Source organism: Bidens hawaiensis, unplaced genomic scaffold, assembly GCF_021521415.1.
Source record: "Bidens hawaiensis isolate Kalapana, Puna unplaced genomic scaffold, B.hawaiensis_p1.1 tig00023611_1, whole genome shotgun sequence".
Lineage (NCBI taxonomy): Eukaryota > Viridiplantae > Streptophyta > Magnoliopsida > Asterales > Asteraceae > Bidens > Bidens hawaiensis.
The window spans coordinates 97504-114050 of NW_027493698.1; the positions used below are offsets into that span (position 1 = coordinate 97504).

Here is a 16547-nt window from a genome sequence, read left to right on the forward strand (position 1 = left end):
TCGTGAATCATTTGTCCGACTATGTGCACTTTTTAGGACAAATTATTCGTTAAATGATAGTAAACATGTATCGGTCGAGGAGAAGATGGCTATGTTTTTTATGATAGTCGGTCATAATCAGCGTTACGTAGTTCTCAAGCGTAGATTTCAACACTCAAAGCAAACAATTCATAAATTTTTTATGAGGTGTTGGATAAAATGATACTTTTCGCAAAAGATATGATAGTACCAGCTTCTTTCAATCTGAATCCAAACATTCCAGGATATAATAAGAGGCTACGACGGGTTTTTAGAGGAGCGGTTGGTGCACTAGATGGAACCTTGATACATGTTATTGTCCCTACTAAGGAACAAGATTTATATAGAGGAATGGGAAAAGGGGATTGTTATCAAAACGTATTAGCAATTTGTGACTTCAACATGATTTTTACCTTCATTGTGGCCAGCTGGGAAGGGGTAGCACATGATTCTAGAATATTATCATAGACATTATCAGATCCACATGCGCCATTCCCATTTCCACCACCAGGTATGTTTATTGTTTGTTAGTTATTTCTATCTTAGTTTAATAATCTAATTAACTTGTATATCTTTACAGAGAAATATTATCTTTGTGATGCCGCGTATACACACACGCGAGGATTTATGGCTCCATATCGTAATGTGAGGTATTGACTTGGAGATTTTCGTCGGAGACGTGCATTGACAAATAAAGAAAAATTAACCATGGACATGCAAAACTTCGGAACGTCATTGAGCGTTCTTTCGGTGTCCTAAAAGCACGATTCCCTATATTGAAGAGGATGGCACCATTTTCGTTGGAGACACAAAGGAACCTCACAGTTGCATGTTTCGCGCTACATAATTTTATTAGGAAAGAAGGTTTGAGCGATGAGTTGTTTGAACAATACGATCAACCCGATGTGTCATTCAGAAATACTCATGTACACGTTGCTGATGAAGACGAGGTTGAAGCGCATGACACTGCATCAAATCGTGAATATATGACGCAGTTACGAGATGAAATGGCAGAGCAGTTAATGCAAAGTGCTGACTAGATTATTTAAAAAAAACGTTCTTGTTGTTTTATGAATATTATTGCACTGTTGTTTGATTATTATTTAAATTTTGATGTTTAGAATGACTTTTTTATTTATATTTTAGCTTATTTAAGGATTGCTGTTTTATTTTAGCAGTACGCCCTTAAAAAACAAACCGTCATTCTTTCTTCCAGCAAAATCCGTGGTTTGGCTTGGAGTTTTAATGTCCAGACCCTAAGGGTTTTTCTTTCTTGGTTCATGGACTCACCAATTTCTTCTTCGGTGGAGGTTTGTATTCATTGATTCGTTAATTTCCCCCAATGTCACTTCAATTTCTTCTCTAATTAATTTAGATTATGATTTACGCTTAAACCCTTGTGGATACTTAGCTTTGCTGTAGAATTAGGGATGACCAAATCCCTTGGGTTTTGAAATATTAACATGGATTAGGTAGTCACTTCATTCAAATAAGTGAAGATTGATTTGAATATATCCATCCCTAACCACTTTTCATGTTTCAAAATTATTAAACATGAAATATTCTGATTAATCACCAACACCTCATCAAAATTATGATACATGACTGTGTTATTATTCATTTTATTCTTTCGTATGTCCAACGTGCGGTGCTGAAGTTTTCACTAATGCTTTTATTGACTGTCTTAACTGTCTGCCATCTGTCTTAAGTGATGATCAAGTTGCAAAACCTTTAGCGGTTCCCGTGTGGAGGTAATGCGTCTTTCTTAATTCACATTTTACCTAGTATCAAGTTTAACACACGCACACACAGGGCCGTCTCCGAAAAGTCCTTCAAACTTTTGCTAGTAAAATAGCATCGCCTTTAAATATAAACTCAATAATTCCCATATAATTTAAGTAATCGTGATAACACTAAACAAAATCAAAGTATTATTATAGTAAAACAATTTAAGCCTCATAGCATTTTTGGAAGCAAAGTTCTCGATTAATTCCTTGTAATCCATACTCTCTACCATATCGTTCTCAACAGCAATAACGATTTAAATGACTAATGGTAAATTATGAGCTAGATGGGCGAACGGTTCAGATCGCTCACATAACAAAAACACGATACAATAAACAAAAAGAAAACGCAAATAGTTTATCCGCATTGGAAAAATAAGTAAATCTGTTGGGCAAAGCATGCGCGTTTTGGGGCTAAAAATGGGGCCTAGTCTTTTTATGTTTAAAAAAAAAAAGCAGTTACAAAAATGACAGGTGAAGGTGAAGACTCAAACTTGCAAGTGCAAGCTCTCAAACAAAATAAAGTTTTTTCCACTCCACCATTTGGATTTAAGTGAACTGTTTCTCTAAAGAAGTATTATATATACATATTATATATTTTTCTTCCTCAACGTTTTGGGCCCTCACGAAGGAGTGGGCCTTGGGCTGTAGCCCATCCCGCCCCTCCCTTGGGCCGGGCCTGCACACACACACATATATGTATGTGTGTGTGTATTGAATATTTTATTAAAGAAACGGCGGGGATAAGAAGATATGATTTTCATTTATTTTGTTTTTTTAAATTAAGGGTATTTTAGTAACTTTATAAAATTTAACAGAAAAGGTTAACCTCCATCAATGTTAGGGACCATACTTGAGGACGAAAAGTGAAATCTAAACATACCATAGGGACCATTGGTGTAACTTATTCTTTGATTAATTTACACTGTTGTTAGATACGCTCTGCTTGCGTTGCGCGCATATAATGTATATATGTGTGAACCCTCGGGTGGGCAAAAGTGAAATTGCACTAATTTTGACGTTATTTTACTAATCTCGTGAAAATAATGTTAAAAGTGGCGGAAGGTTAATCAGGCATCATGTGGTGACGTTGATAGCCGAAAGACAAGGGTACATGCACCAATTGACCGGTGTATCGATGGTTGAGTGTTATGTGCCTTATGTCCAAGGCTTGAAGCAAAACCACTATCGAGCCGGGGGTCTCACCGGAAGCAGCCTCTCTATTCCTACGGGGTAGAGGTAAGGCTGTCTACATTTTACCCTCCTCAGACCCTACCATAGCTTTGCTATTGGTGGGATATACTGAGTATGATGATGATGATGATGACACTGTTGTTAGATGTTTGACGTGAAAAGTATAAATTAATTTCTACCAAACATGTCATCAAAATGATTTGAATATGATGTTTAATTTACTTCGCTTTGTTTTGCATTTATATTTGTGACTAATAAGTTTTTGCTTTATAGTTAAATTTTAAGTGTGTGTGTGTGTATTTTGAACTACAACAAAATGAGAATTAAGAATCTTACAACAAAATCAATACTTTGAATATTAAATATATAAAATTCTATACCTTATGCATTGTGTATTTTTCAAAACTTGCAGGGGAAGTTTCTGTATTACTGAAACAGATTATGGTGTATTTGAAGGATTTCGTTGTCATTGTTCATCAAAAACTGGTAAAAGGTGCATGATGAAGCAACTACACTTCCATCATTGCTTTCTTTTGAAATGCATTCAAGGGCCAGTTTATGGCCCAAAAGCTTCTTGGACTCCCCGCCATCCGGTGAAAAGATCGCCATGTACTTTTTTCCAGATGACACAAGGTAAATATATATATTTTCATTTTCTTTTTACTTTAAATTTTATCCTATCATTTTAAATTTCATCCCAGAAACGAACGGGATTTTGAGCAGTTGATCAATGACATGATTGATGGAGATCTTGCAATGAAAACTGATTCAAGAAATGCAGAATTGTTGATGTTTACGTCTAAAGCTCTGCCTCAAGAATACTGGAGTGAGTGTTTTTAGTATTTGAATGATTATTTTTGTTATATATATAAGTAAATTTGTTTATGAAACATGTGATGATTCAATTATGTTTTCAGGGTTTCAAGGAAATTATTATTTGTGGGGAGTTTTTAGACGCAAAAAGAATGATGTTCCGGTTGAAAACCACGGTGAAAACGGGAATGAAGAGTTAAGTGAAGAAGAAACCCTCGAAAGTGTGGAAAACTATTGAATCTCATAGTCCGCACAGTCCTTTGTGCACTTACAGGTACTATATACATACGCACACATATTGTGATAATTTGGAACTGAGAATTCTGAGTTGCATCTCAGGTGATGGTGAATCTAGATGAAGCAGTTTTTTGAATGGAGACTATCTCCTTCACGAATTAATGTGTTATCATCAAGAATGATTGTGAATTAGCAGTAAGTTGGTTTAAATTTAGGTTAGTTTAGCTTTAAGCTTGTTGTTTCATGAAGTGTTTTTATCAGATTGTGAGTACTTTTTTTTCCCGTCAAGTATTGCTTATGGTTTGGTCGTCTAGTTACCGTTTGGATTTCAAATTGACCGTTGCCTTGAGGCTTTACATGTTTCAATATTTCATAACTTAGTAATCGGCTATAAATAAACTTACAAATAAAGAAAGATATGGGCAAGAGATTTAGATTTTATGACCGTATAATCCCCCTGCATGGTTGTGATTCCAACAGCTTTCCCTTGCATTACTGGATGATGCAACATACGTCAACATAGTCGTGTTACAAATTTCATCTAACCATTTTTAGGGTTGATGAAGGGCACGACTATGTGAGGTATTGTCACATCCAAGTGATCTCATTTTTTTCTTGAGGTAGTTTAAATAAGCTATTTGACGTATTCAAACCACACACAACTCATTACAAAGTTTATATATAACTGTGAACTGGTCACACATGACATAATTACCCAACTATTGTATAATATACCCACAATGCATACACTACAAGCCAATACATGTAAGAATCCTTGTTCTCATCCTTAATAAATCGATTCTTAAATATAGCACGTGAAGATTATATATACTAATGTTAGTTTACTTGTTTGAGCATAATTTGCAATTATTTGTTTGTTTAACTCTAATTATTTAAAACATAACCTACATTTTCTAAATATACAAATTTCAAAGACTCCAGAAATTATGACTTGCTTCGGTTCATACACCGACTTAAAAGTTAAAAATCTTTTCCAACTCACTTAGCATTAATAATTTAAAGAAGTAAATATATATAAAAATTATATGTTTAAAAAAAACGAACCCGTTAGCGAACCAATTAAACCAACCACTTTTAATGGTCGGTTGGTGCCGGGGTTCAACTGGTCGGACCAGTATTCCTGGTCTAGTTTTCAAAACTAACATATTAATTTGGTTTACGAATATTATGGACGACCCAAATTCAAGTCAAAACAACATAGAATTCATTAGCAAATGCATTTAAAAGACCTCAATCTCATAAATGAATAATTCTGAATATATTATGTTATAATATACTTCATATAGTTTAAAAGAATCATAATAAACACAATAACAAACTCTCAAAACAAATATACTTCTTAAAACCTCAAAATTCAAGTACAATGACATCGACGTGGGACTGACACATTCAGCGGTTCTCTTTTCTCGAACTATAGCCTCCTTAATCATGGGCAGCTTTTCATGAACCTTCCGCCATATATTGTTAACCGCACCATCAACTGGGACCGGCCCGATACCACCAGGGTACCCGTTATCAAACTCAAAAAACGACTGAACCCGACCCATGTTTTCTCTAAACGTGCTTTTCTGCTCATCCGTATGGCTTCTAAGATGGTTCACGAGCCAGTTCGGTTGCAATGCATCATACACAGCTACAAAAACCAAGAACTCGGTGTAGTCAACGGTCCCTTCAAACGGCAGCTCGATGTCGTCACTAACAATAACGGGAATGCATAAACTTTGGATCGCGTCAAAAAGGCGACATGAAGTTGGCGTGTCGCCAGCTGGATGCAAACAGAATTCAGAGTTTCTCATTCCTTTTATCGATTGTTCTTTCCCTGTTGCGTTTGGGAAGCCTTCTTCCATTATAACTCCGGGTTCGTTTACTAACAAATCCCATAGTTTTTCTCGGACCAAACCGCCCTGAAGATGTTCATGGTTAAGGGTTAAACAAAAAGGTATATAAGTAATTTTGTTTTATGTTGACACTAGCTTTTATCCCCCGTATTACAAGGGTTGTTTTACATCATTTATTTCTAATATTAATATATTTTTTTGGATTTTAATTTTATTTATTGTAAGGAAGTTAATAATATAATTAGGGTTTGATGATGAAAGGGTTTCACAAATAAATGAGATGTTATAATCCGGTTTCAAAGCTATCTGGGTTTGATGAGACCCATGACCCGCTTATTTTTTTTACTATAAAATTGTTTCTTAATTATAAATAATATCTATTTAAAAAAAATCAGATATCAATTTTTAGTATATCACTATTTTCTAGGATTTTCATACAAATATTTGGTGAACTTAATTTTTAATTTAACAAGATGTTATAACCCGTTTAAGGGCTATCTAGGTTTGGTGAGACCCATATCCGTGAATTCGGATCAAATGCATGAGAAGCCTCCATTTACAAATAAAGCAATCTGGTGGTTTGGCTTGAGAGGATGTGGGGAGCAACCAGATAGCTTTTAAAGGTTTCGTTTATATATATTTAAGATATGCCCATGCAAAAATAACAATATCATATACGCCCTTACAAAATGATTAAAATATCAAAAATACCTAATTCATGAAAAAAATTAAAAACAATTTAATAACTGACCGTTTTACCCTTATTTTTCCAAAACTCTATATACCATCTTTAACTTCAAATTGTTTGATTTACCTGATTTTAGCCTAAATATTTTTTACTCGGTACTTTTTTTACCAATAAACAATTGTCTTTCTGAAAATATCAGACTGCTTATCGTACAATTATCAAGCGATTATACCTAGTTCGATTATCTGATTCAGGTTCAATTGTCTGATTCAAATACACAGATTTGATTGTTTGATTATCTGCAGTCAAGAGAACAAAAGAGGAGAGACGATGGTTTGGTTCACTTGCGTATCATAGATGTCGATCAAATCCAAATAAAAAATAGGTTTAAACACATATAATGGAAATGGGTAAAATAGTCATCAACTAATAATTTATTGAAGTTAAGTATATATGATATTATTAGTTTTGCTTGAGTGTATATGAATATTTTCAAGTTTGTAAGGGTACACATGAAATAAATCATTAAAACTAACCCAATGGCGATGCTTAGCTCCTTTGAAATAGAGAAGAGTTTTGCGTTTTTGGTTTTCTAATAAGGGCAATCTGGGAAGTAAGTGAGTGTAGGGTACAATGACATCTTTTAGCAGCGAGACTTGAGTATGTTGTATCATATCAGATGTGTTGTTTCCGTGAGAAGCAGCTTTTGAGTCAACCTTGTACCATCCACCAAAGTCAACAACCAGTAGAATTGCAGGGGCTATTTCTTCTCTAACATGATACATTGCAACAGGGTCTGCCAAACAAAGCTTCAAGTTTTAACATAACCTGAGAATCCAGACATATTTATGGTTCATAAATTTAAACACAAGTTGAACATATTACAAGTCAAATATGCCAGGTTGTAGCAAGTCATTTTTTGGTATGGGTCAAAACGGGCCGGATACTGTTGTTAACATACTAAGACCTTTTGTCCATCTTTTAAATCTTCAAATAGCTAACTGATATGTTAATTATTAGCACAAAACAATGTTCTTTTAAATAATATGAATAAAAACAAGTGGGAGGTTGTATGCATTATAAACAGAATTTGGGAGACGTTTAACCCGTTTGACACATACCACTTTTAGTTAAATTTTCTATTTTGAACCATTTGAGATAAAACACAACACAAGTCAACCAACTTACAAGTAAATGAATCAAAGCCACCAGCAGTATGCAAAATTCAGTAGAGAAAAAGACAGAACAAGTAAATAAAATTTTCAGTTTGGAACACTTATTCGAGGCAAACTATATATATATATCAATCTAAACAATACCAGCAATGAATATTCAAATTCTATAGGTCTAATCCAGTTTATGAATTGGCTGCTTCACCATGCATTTGTTTACTACATTTGCTATGAAGATCTGCTGCTTTTATTGATAATTACCGAAAACCAATTATCTTTCGTTGTTCAACCCCACACAACATAATGTCAATAGAACAGAATAAACTTTCAAATTCACACGCTAACCCCTGTGCAACTCTTATTTCACATTATACCGACTGTAATTATAGATACATAGAATGTGATAACTACAGCTTCGTCCACATGAAAGGTTGATAAACTTTACTTGCATAAAATTCGCAAAATTAACCCATATCACAAACAATACATCAGAAAGTAAACAAATTTACTGTTACTTAGTTGCGGAACACTATTTCAAATTCATGATAAAAAGAAAAGCAGTTTGAAGTTACCTACCTGTAAGAAGAAAGACGTGATCCCTACTAGCAGAACGCTTCCAAGCCTCCGTCCCTTTGACAAAATCCAAAACCTCCCTTTGTCTTGCGTAATCCTCATTCCCCACTTTCTTCCTAAAAACCCCTTTAGCCGTACCAAGCTGCAACTCCGCACTCAGCGTTGCAAAAAAAGGCACGAAGATAACATCAGCCTGTTCAGGCACGAAAACCCGCCTCGCAAAAGACCCGCTTCTTAGCTCTGGAGGGAGTTATGAGATCACCCAGAATCCAGTACTCGGCACTGTATTGTTTGATCAACGGACTCTCGGGATAAATGGGAACCTCGTTGTTATGATTATTCCATGAATGAGTGGATCTGATTTGGTTGTCGATGTCGCTGCCCAGCCTTGAATCATGGGATAAAGACCAGTATTTGTGTAGAAGGCCATAGTTTAGTGATGTGGGTAGCTCTGAAACATAGACGTTGATTGAATTTGGGAAATTGGTGGCAGTTGTAGCCAAAGGTGATTTGGAATCAGATGATAGAAGGCATAATAAGGATACGGAGAGTGAAAGGATAATAGAGATTGAGAGAAACAAAGTTGAAACGGAGCATGGTTTGGTGGTGTGTCGAGGGGCCATATTGCTCTTAGCTATTCACACAAATCCCATTAATAATAATAATAATAATAATTCTGTATTGCATATGAATTGAACTAAAATCAGGTTTAGTATTTCAAATGGGTGGGTGGGTTATAATAAATAATAGGTAATTAACAAAATCTTAAAAAAATCAAACCTTATTTTTGGCTGTTCAGAGAATCAATCTGGTTAGGAATAAATGGAATCACCACAAACCATGAATAGGACAGGGGTAGATGGCGGCGATTAGGGTTTGTTTGTTTGTTTGTTAATTAGCAAGAGAAGAGGCGACAGGTATAGTTGGGTTTTTAGAATCCAGATTGATGCTGCTTTGCTTTGTGTAGTTAGCGCAGCGTCTTCTTCTGGTTCAAGGAGTAAGATTTTGTAGATCTCTTGGTTAGAGGAAGATATAGTAAAAGAGAGGAAAATGATATGGTTGAGATTTGATTTCGAAATTGGTAAAACAGATTTAAAATTCAAAGGTAAATGTGTCTGTTAAGTGAGAGATTCCATAGTTCATTTATGCCAGTTCATTTATGAAAAGAATGAGAAGGAAAAGAAAATTTTCTTTTGGCATAACTCTTTCTTTTTAATTTTTTTTCCTTCATCATTTTTCTAATTTGGAATGACACAATTTCTCTTATTTTATTCATTATTTTCTTTCTTCTCCCCTTCTTTTCTTTCCTTTAATGAAACTCGGAAACATCTTTTTTATATTTTCCTCATTTTCTTCCTTAAATGAAACTCAGGAACACAACAAATTTTTTTCATCCCTCATTTCCTTCTCTTTTCTCCTTTAAATGAAATCATTCTCCATCCTAAGAATATTATTGCATATGCACATATTTAATTTGGTAAACATGCTTATAAATATTATGGACTTTAGTAACTTTACATCTATATATATCTATAATAATAGCCCGCATGTCACGCGGGTTATTTTACATATTTTGGTTATATTATTGTGAATATATACGTTTTTTATTTTATTTTAATTTATTGTAAGGGATTTGTTATGGTTGTAATATTTTAGGCCTACAGACACTGAAGAAACACAAGTCCAAACTGGATAATCCGAACTTACGTTACCCCATATGTGAGTCTACTGAGTAACGATGGAGTCAGATCCAAGCTATCTGCCTGTAAAACAGAACACCGTGAGTCTCGTCACAGGAAGGACACAATGGGGGGGGGGGGTCTTCCCGTAACCACCCTCCGGCGTGATAATAAATAACTGTATTGATCAGAGTAATCGATACGAATACAAGTAATTGCGTAAGGCGTGTGAGAGTGAATGAATACTTGAAGTAGGTGAAGTTGGTATTTATTGGCGAAGGTGGGGAAAGGTGATTGGTGGAGTTGTCACTATCGTAATATTCCTCCTTCACCTAAAGGGACACGTGTCGAGCCTTTATTGGATGTGACAGCCTGGACCCGTTTATGGGGCAACCATTATCTGTGCACGTCGTGGGATGGCCATTACGTGTCCAGGTGTCATCTTTCCATTGGTCGATGTCGCTATCAGGGGGTAATGGGGAAATCTTCTAGAAATAGTTTGTTACAACTGCTCTTCCATATCACGTGGGGATCATACGTGTGATGAGTCCTTTGTGTTGCTTGCGAGATCCTCCCGCGGATGCTCATTGGTAATCCGCGGGTTACAATAGAGGTTCGCGAAGTGCGTCTTATGGACCGCGGGTGACTTTGCTAGTCTTGTTATGACTACAAGTGTTCTGGTCATGTTCCTCTCGCGAATGTTTCTTGACAATCCGTAGGTCGAATTAGGGATCCGCGGGTAGCTTTACTACCCTACCTCTATAAGTCCCCCCATTCCATTGTTGCTTTTGTGATGCGATGTTGCGGGTGGAATTATGGACTTACTGCTCCGGCCCTTTGTTGCGGCTTGAACTTGTTGGTCCTTGGAATTCCCGTTGCTTTTTGAACTGGGGGTACTGTTTGTCGTCTGAGACGTGACGTTTTCGGTCTAAGTCATGTTAGGGGGTGGTGCTCGAGGTTCTTGCACGTAGTTTTAGGCGGTTGATTCAAAATCATTTTGTTTTTGTCAGTTCCCGCCTGACGTGTCACTTTCTGATTAGATGATTGATGAAAGTGAGTTGTAACCTTCTTCCTCGCATTAATTGCGTTGTATATATATAGAGAGAGGCATTTCACTTTTCAGATTTACTTGCAACAATTTTCTCCAAAAATTTTCATCTCTATCTTCTTTGTCTATCACTTTCTGCATATATCTCTATACTGTATGCTGATTAACATGGCTAGTAGCAAGAAAGAAGGGATAAAGGGTAAGGAAGGAAAGACAGATGGTTCTAAGGGTGCTGTGGAGAACATCCATATCAATTGGAAGATGAGAGACTTCCAAGATATTACCAATCTGTACGGATTGGCACCGAAGTGGGAGCCGGAGCTTCCCTCTCCGGGATCGACGGCCGATAAACCGCCGGCCGGTAAGATTGCCTTGTATGGTGACTTCTTCACCACTGGAAACTTCCGGTTGCCTATTACGAAGTTTCTGGGCGACTTCGTTGATGCTATCGGGATTCATATATCCCAGATGCATCCGTTTGGGCTCATGGGACTTCGTCACTTTGAGTTCTGTTGCAGGGCTTTGGAAGTGGAGCCCTTTGTGGATCGCTTCCTTGCGATCTACAAGATCCAGGTCCGCGTGAGCTGGTTCAGTTTTGCCATTCAGAAGAAGGCAATAGGAACCGAGCCTCCGCGGAGCGCTCATGAATGGAAGAATAAGTTCTTCTGGATAAACGCGGATGTGATTCCAAAGGATCTGACCCGCCGCTCGCTGGTCCAGAGGTTCTCCCCTCTTCCAGTCGCCGATGTGGACGGTCAGGAGTGGTATACCACTCTCACCCAGACTCCTACCCCCATGGGTCTCATACCGCAATCCGTGCTGGTACAGGTGGGGATGAGCCGTTTATGGCCATACCCCGAGGAGGTCCCGTATTTTTCTAGGGATGATGGGGGTAAGTAACTGTTACTATTCCTTCTCTTGTTTTTTTTTCTAACATACTTTTGTTTCAGGAATGAGCAAAATTTTTGAAGTCCTTATTCCCACTGTTATTAGGAACATGTTCCGGCTTCCGCTGGAGAATCTGTAGCTGCCTATCCTTGAGCAGACAAAGGGGAACTTCTTGTTCCCTATCAGTGGGCAGATTGAGCCGGAGGTTAATGAATCTGCCGTGGCCCAAGGTGTGTGCATCCTGAACTCTAAACCTCTTACCATTATGCAGCCGGACGGGACGATCGTCCTTTCTTCTAGTGAAGACTTGACTAGTGAGGGATCACCGTCCGGTACCCCAGAAAGTTTTCATGCGGGCATTCTGTGTGCAATTTCAGATCTTGTCCGTCGCAACAAGAGGAAGGCGGATACCGCTGGTGTATCTGGCCATGGCCACGATTTTGATGCCGATGATCCCGCTGGTGGGGAGGCCGCTAAGGATGCCGAGGATCCCGCTGGAAGGGAGGCATCCGAGACTGCCCGTGATCCCGCTGGTGGGAGACGTCTAAATTTGCTGGGGAGGAACCTGCTCCCAAAAAATTGAAGTTGACCCGCCTTTGTGAGCGGGTCCGAAAGACTACCTCCCGGGAGCCTGCAGGTATTTGACTCTTTATTATTTATTTTCCTTTGTAAATATTGCTAAATTTCTTTTTGTGGACTTTAAATCAGTGACAATTGTCGCTCCGGGTTCGCCCTTACCACCTCAGCCTACGATGGAGGCTGAAGGTGTTGGAGTTGCGGTGCATCCTCGGAGGTAGTGGTAGAAGCGGAGGTTGCGCCTCCAAAATATACAGCTGAAGACCCTCATGCTTTTACGGGCGAGAAGGTAGAGACTCCCCATCCTTCATCTTCGAATCCTCAAGGGAGTTCTATCTTTCGCCCCTCCTAGAACTTGGGCAATGACAAGCTTTTCTCCAATCTGCGTGCATGCCTAGAGTTCTTCAAGCATTGTCTCCCCCCGGTCGAGCGTGAATCGTATCCGCTCTCATACCCAAGAAAGCATAGCCCAGACACTTAGCTATCATTTGGCTAATGTGTTGTCGACTGGGCATGAGCTATTTGAGGGATGGGCCATTGGGGAGAGGGATTTGTTACACGCCGCCCGCCACCTGAAGGAGGCCGAGGAAGCTAAGGATGCTGCCCGGGCAGAAGCTAGAGAGAAAGACGTTGCCCTCCAAACAATCCAAGAGAAGAATAAGCATTTGGAGGACCAGGTCGCTGCGCAGACTGGTTTTATATCCGCCCGGGACGAGGAGATCCGGAGGCTCCAGGCAGAACTGAATGAGAAGGATGAGCGCCTTGCCTCTCTTTCCGAGGAGAATGAGGGCCTGCAGAAGGCCAACAAGGCTGCTGCTGATGAGAGGCATTGGCTTCTCAAGTTCGGGTTTCCCAAGGTACATGCTCGAATTCCCTTTGACTCTTTTCACTTTTACTTTGAACTTGTCATGCTAACTTTGCAATGTTTATCAGATTATCCGCCTTATCAAGGATGGACGCGAACTTGGCGAATGTCTTGCCAATCTTCTTGTCAGTTCCTCGCGGGCGGGGCGTCAAGCTGGCTTCGAAGAAGGCTACTCTATGGCCTGCGAGGGATGTCCGCCGATGGATTTTGCGCTTCATGGCCGAGATTGTCAAAGCGAGTATAATGCCGATCTTGATTCCTTTGACGATCTCAAGTTTGACATTTTGAAGTAGATTGATGAGCATCGCCATGACGCCACCTACGTTGGCGACCTAACGCTCCATGTCAACGAACTACATGCCCAGGCGGTAGCTTCCAAGGATGATTAGAAAGTTAGGGGTTGTAACTATTGTTCTTTTCTTCCTTGTATTTTGTAAATACTTTCTTAGTGAAATGAAATTATCTTTCCACCATCATATTGTGTGCGTTGTCTTGTCTGGAATGCTTACTTGTCAATCCGCCAGGCCATTTTGATCATTCGCGCTTGCCAGTCGCGGATGGTTTTACTGTGTATGACCATTGTTTGGGTTTTTCTGTGACTTGTCTTTTTCTTGTAACCTAAACTTTTTTAATATCTGGCGTATCAGTCAAACATTTAGTTTGTCTCGTTACTGTGTAACTAGGAATACGCCGGCTATTTTTGGTGGCTGACGTGACAGGTCTGTTCTGCACGAAAGTAGGATGTGATAGGTTTGCAAGTTGTTGACAGCTAGGACTCGGGATTTTAAATTTTGAACTTTTTATCTCCCACCTGACGTGTCATAATCTGATTGGCTGGTGGTTACTTTTACTGTGCACCCTATTAAATGCGATCAGTATAAATACCTCTCGACTCTTCCCCTTTTTCTTAATTTTTTTTGAGAGATTATTTCATATTCATCAAACTTTTGAGATTATCATCGTCTTGACCTTGTGAAATTTCTTCTCTGTCGTCTGTTTTTTGTCAGTAACCATAGCTCGTTCTAATCGATTCTTAGCATATTACATGATGTTGTCGTGGCCAGTGCTTCATACCATTGACCGTGTCACCGTCGATTGGAACGAGAGAGATTTTCAGGCTGTCATCAATGCTTACGGCATTGCTCCTGAATGGGAGCCTGAATTCCCAGTTCCAGGTTCAACGGCCAATCGACCTTGGGTGGGAAGATGACTCTGTATGCCGAATTTTTTTAGCTCCAGTAATCCCTGTCTTCCGGTTACCCGATTTCTGGGCAAACTCATTACTGGGAATATGCTACATATTTCCTAGCTTCATGCATCAGCCATGTTACGTATGCGCCACTTTGAGTTTTGCTGTAGGGCGCGTGGCATTGTGCCTACGACAGAGAAGTTTGCTGTATTTTACCATATGCACTGCAAGGAGGTGGTACTAGGGGTTTTCGCGGTTTTCAGGTCAAACCGTTAACCAAACCGTTAGTAACGGTTTTTGATTTTCGTAAACCAAAACAGAACCGTTGAACTCTTAAACCGAACCAAACCAAACTGTTAATAACGGTTTGGTCCGTTTTGGTTTCGCAGTTTGGTCTTGTTCGGTCTTTATACAATATGTCCAAAATAATTCATGATATGTAAATAGTGTACAAGTCAAAATAATTTATATAATTTAACAAACAACTTGTTTTTACCTTTTTAGGATCCCATTTAAGAATACAAAAGACCAATTAAAGTTACTTGCATGTTTGATTTGGGCTTAGCTCACTTTTTTTTTGTTTATTATTAATATTTGTCAATATTTAGTAGTGTATATATATACACACACATATATATTATATGAAATATTTAAAAAATACATATAAATAAATCACACGGTCCGGTCCGGTTTTATGCAGTTGGTTTTTGGTTCAAACCGTAAACCAAACCGTTCACTACGGTTTGGAAATTTTCAAACCAACCGACCGAGAGTAAAGAAAAAAACCAACCACGAAACCTAACCAATGTACGGTTTGGGCGGTTTCGCGGTTTCAAACCAAACCATGAACACCCCTAGGCGGTACATTTGCCTACCAACTGAAAGGAAGGTGGTTGCTCTGGACGCGCCTCTCACCAATCCCCAATGGTCCAGCAAGTTCTTCTGGATCTCGTACCCGGGGCTTGCCAGGTGCCTATGAGGGCTGACTCGATGTGCTTTGTGGATTTCGGTTAATTGTGTGACTAACCTGGCTGACTTGATGTGCTTTGTGGATTTCGGTTAATTGTGTGACTAACCTGTTTTTGCTGTAGACAATGTTATCCTTTTGGATACACCTCCTACCAGGACTGGCCCCAGCAGGTTGTCTGCTGCTGATAAGGGGAAGAAGAAGGAGGATGCGCCCCGGTCTGTTACCCGGGAATTACATATGCCGGAGTCACTGCCTTTGTCACCGCCAATTATCCAAGAGTTCGGTGTTCAGGCGGGGCAGTCCTCGCCATCTCCTCACTCTTTGGAAAAAGAGGGAAGGGCTCACGTTTTGCGGGAGGGCGTCGCGCGCCATGTCACGGACTGGAGCTTGACTCCCTCTTCTCGGTTTTCTGATGGGGAGGTGTGTTTTGAGTTCCTGCACGAGGGCGTGCCTCCTGCAGAGCGTGAGTTCCAAAATAAGCGCGCCCGGATATCTTTTGGGAACTTATATATATATATATAGAGGATGGTTCAGTGAAGAAATCATATTAGTATGAGAAATTAGAGAAGTTAATTACAACCATTGATTATGTTGATCTAAGGCTTGCATTTAAGATGACAATCTTGTAATATGAAAATGCCTAATTTAATGAATTTTAAATCAAAAGGGTACTTTAGTATTTTGTTCTTTACAAATATCCTTATATTGTTTCCTACCTATTAACTCAATTTAAAATCTTCCAAAAATACCACACTTACTAAATATTCACATGATTTGTCTAAGAATTCAAAAAATAAATATTAGTAAATTGAAGATCCAAAAATACGTAAACTAACTTAATTAATTTTTCTACACTTTTCTAAATTTGATTAACTTAACTTTTTGAATTACACAAATAACAATAAAAAATCATAGTTTACATATTATAAATACACAGACCTACATAGGATTAACTGTGTATTGATAGATTGTAAAATTGTGTAGGTACATTCAT

General features: G+C 38.6%; 1 pseudogene across 1 annotated transcript; it reads right to left on the reverse strand.

Moving 5' to 3' along the window:
* Positions 1-5421: 5421 nt before the first annotated feature.
* Positions 5422-8961, reverse strand: LOC143567717 (putative arabinosyltransferase ARAD1; annotated as a pseudogene). Its single transcript, XR_013141458.1, has 3 exons — positions 8342-8961; positions 7130-7389; positions 5422-5971 (listed from the first exon to the last, which is right to left on the reverse strand). The product of XR_013141458.1 is annotated as a putative arabinosyltransferase ARAD1 (transcript).
* Between the last annotated feature and the right edge of the window lie 7586 nt (positions 8962-16547).